The sequence below is a fragment of the Gorilla gorilla genome, chromosome 21 (genome assembly GCF_029281585.2).
Source record: "Gorilla gorilla gorilla isolate KB3781 chromosome 21, NHGRI_mGorGor1-v2.1_pri, whole genome shotgun sequence".
Lineage (NCBI taxonomy): Eukaryota > Metazoa > Chordata > Mammalia > Primates > Hominidae > Gorilla > Gorilla gorilla.
This window is the reverse complement of record NC_073245.2, coordinates 64328664-64332639: the sequence shown is the minus strand read 5'-3', so window position 1 is coordinate 64332639 and position 3976 is coordinate 64328664.

Here is a 3976-nt window from a genome sequence, read left to right as displayed (position 1 = left end):
TGGGACTACAGGCGCCCGCCACCACGCCCGGCTAGTTTTTTGTATTTTTAATAGAGACTGGGTTTCACCGTGTTAGCCAGGATGGTCTCGATCTCCTGACCTCGTGATCTGCCCGCCTCAGGCTCCCAAAGTACTGGGATTACAGGCATGAGCCACTGCGCCTGGCCACACCTGGCTAATTTTTTAAATTACTTGTAGAAATGGGGTTCTCCCGCCTGGCACGGTGGAGGCAACAGGCACTCCAGCCTGGGCAACAGAGTGAGACTCCCATCTCAAAGAAAAAAAAAAGACACAAAAAGGAAAGTAAAAAGATAAGCAGGATACGGGGAACAATATTTTTCACCTGTATTAAATAAATGATTAACATCCAGCATGCAGAATGCACAAAGAACTCCTTCAAATCAATCAGAAAAAGTTGATCCTATGGGGAGAACGTGGACAAAAGCTGTGGACAGACATTGGTTAAAGAGGACAGACGTGGTTAGTGCCACATACAAAGAGCTGGACTTAACCTGGTGGAGAAATAGACTTAAGAACAAGTGAGATTGTTTCCCACTGTAAGACTGGCAGACGTTTTAGAGTTGGTGATATCACGTGTTGGCAGGGGTAGCTAAAACATAAACATGGGATTTGAGCATCCAGTCCCCAAAATATACAAACTTGCCATGTTGCTCTTGCAAGCAAACACACTGACTGGGACAAAATTGTAAAGACTCCCTAAATGGTCCTGCCCTTGGTTAGTTGCGGTGAATGGAAGACAGAACAGGCCCTGCAGCTGTAGTTAGAAGTATAGACTCATATCTCAGACCAGCTCTGCTGCTCACTGGCTGAGAGACCTGGGCAAGTGACTCCCAAATGCCTCCGCTACTGTTCCCTCACTGTAAGATCGTAAGCAGGTCCATCAATTTCTTGGAAGCTCAGCATCCTCAGCTAAGTGGTGGTCACAGGGTTGTTGGGAGGATTAAGTGAGATGAGGCATTTTTGGCACCTGGTCCAAATCCTGGCACATAATAGGTGCTCAGTTAATAATGGATCATTATATTTGATCCTCCAAAAATTTTTGACCTGTCAAAATAGACTCTGGTACAGACACAAAATAAATACTGGCTAATTCTAATGTTTGGTCTCAAATATTCAGAAAATATTCTAATTTCAGATAATGAAATCAAAATATAAATTAATAAAGCTGGTCTCCTCTCCTCACCGTCACATGCAGCCCTTCCAGAAATTTATGAATGAGATGATGCCCAGTAATACAATTCATGCTTAACATATAAAACAGATTTTACTGTATGCAAACAGATGGAAATGCACAGATTATACAATTGATCTTAAGTGTTAGGGCTTTTTTATTTTTTCTTCTTTTGCTAGAAATGAGAGGTCTCTCTTTGTTGCCCAGTCTGGTCTCAAACTCCTGGCCTCAAGCAGTCTTTCTGCATTTCCACCTTGGCTTCTCAAAGTGTTGGGATTACAGGCATGAGCCACCACAGCTGGCCCAGAATTGCTACATGTATCTATTCTTACCTTGCTTGATGACAATGCAACAAAGCAGCAAATATTTTTTCCTTCTCCCTCCTCCCCAGCACACCCATTGACCAGCAATTCTGTTACTGGTGTCTCCAACTTAAATCTTTTCTCCCCCCTTGAGCTTTTAACTTTTTACTTTGAAATAATTTTAGATGTAGAAAAAAGTTGCAAAAATAGTACAGAGTTCCCAGAAAAACCTTTCACCCAGCTTCCCCAAGTGGCAACATCTTATATAATCACAGTACAGTGATCAAAATCAAGAAAGTAGCCTTGCTACAATGTGAAGCTACAGACCATATTCAAATTTTGCCAATTGTTCCACTAAGGTTCCTTTTCTAACTCAAGATCTAGTTCAGAATCTCGAACTCAAAGTCTTCCTTCATCTTTCATGACCTTGATACTTTTGAAGAGTACTGACCAGTTGTTCGAGAATATTCCACAGTTTGGGATTCTCTGATGTTTTCCCACGATTAGATCACAATTATGCCTTTTTTTTGGAAATGCCACACTTGGCCTTTTTTTTGTTTTTGTTTTTGTTTTTGTTTTTGTTTTTTGAGACAGAGTCTCGCTCTGTCACCCAGGCTGCAGTGCAGTGGCGCGATCTCGGCTCACTGCAAGCTCTGCCTCCTAGGTTCACGCCATTCTCCTGCCTCAGCCTCCCGAGTAGCTGGGATTACAGGCGCCTGCCACCACACCCGGCTAATTTTTTTTGTATTTTTAGTAGAGTTGGGTTTCACCGTGTTCGCCAGGATGGTCTCGATCTCCTGACCTCGTGATCCGCCCACCTGGGCCTCCCAAAGTGCTGGGATTACAGGTGTGAGCCACCGCGCCCAGCAACACTTGGCCTTTTTTTTTAGTGCATCATATCAGGAGTTACCTGAAGTCAGTGTGTTACATTATTACTGCTGATGTTACCTTGGTGAAGGTGGTGTCTGTAGGATTTCTCCAGTGTAAAGTGATAGTTCTTTCCCCCTTTGTCTTTGATAAGTATCTTGTGGGGAGATTCTTCGAGATGGCAAATATCCCATTTGTCATCATTCTTTTCCCCAATACAAACCATCCTCCATGATTCTTGCCTGCAAGAGTTATTCCTCTGGTGTTTGCCAAATGGTGATTTTCAAATTCTATCATTCCTTTCACACTTATTAATTAGAATTCTTCTGTAGGGAAGCACTGTTCTTTCTCCCCTATTTGTTGATTTATTCAGTTATGGACTTAACTAGTTTATTATTCTCATTGCTTATTTGATTGCTCAAATTGTTTTAGATTTGTTCTTTCAGAGGTCCTCCAAGTTGGCTCCTGGGTCCTTTCAACATGTCCCATCATTTTTTAAGCACATTCTTACTTCCTGGCATCACAAGATGTACCAGGTTCATCTTGTACATTTCCTACCCCAGCCCTGGAGTCAGCCATTTCTCAAAGCCCCAGTTTCTTTAATTGGAGAATAATATTTAGAAATCATGATGTGGGCACTAGGTGTACCCATTGGTACTGGGTGTCTCCAGACTATGTCTTCTGAATCTCCCTCTCTCCATCCCCACCACTGCCCTCCTGGTACATGTAATTGTCATGTTTCACTTGGATAATTGCCTCTTTATTACCTCCCTACTTCAAATCTTACCTTCTTCCAATTTACCCTCCAAGTAGTCACCAAAAAAAATTCTTAAAACATTATCTGGACCATATCATTCCTTAGCATGAAAACCTTCGTTGGGTGTCAGGGTTAGCCTGCCACATCCTCGCATGGAGTTGGCAAACCTTTTTATTATATTATTATATTTTAGAGATGGGGTCTTGCTATGTTGCCCAGGATGGTCTTGAACTCCTGGGCTCAAGCAATCTTCCTGCCTTGGCCTCCCAAAGTGCTGGAATTACAGACATGAGCCACCATGGCCAGCCTGCAAAACTTTTTTGTAAAAAGTTTGGTATCTATTTTAGGCTCTGTGGGCCACTCTGCTATTGTAGCACAAAAGCAGCCATAGACAATATGCAAACAAATGGGTATGGTTGTGTGCCAATAAAACTTTATTCATAAAAACAAGCAGAGGGCCAGATTTCTCAAGCCATAGATTATCGTAATTTACCAACCCAGCCCTAGTGGGTAGTTTTCATAAGCTTGCCAGAAGCCCCTTCAAACCTTTAGGAAGCTCTCACTGAGCAGCAACCACAGTTAAACCTAATGACGTTCCCCAGGAAGTTGTCTGACACCCCTCGTTAGCCTGCAGCTGCCTCCAGCTAGCCTCTCTTCTGACTGCCAGGTTTCCCAGACATACCTCCCCCAACAATCTCTAACCCAGAACTCAGGGAAGGAGAGCCTTATCATGCTGCCCTCTCCTCTCTTTGTTCACTGCACACTCGTCACTATCTTCTTCTCTCCCAGTTCTTCAAACCACTCAAGACTTTTCTGCCTCAGGACCTTTGCACACACTGCTCCATTTGCTTGGAATCT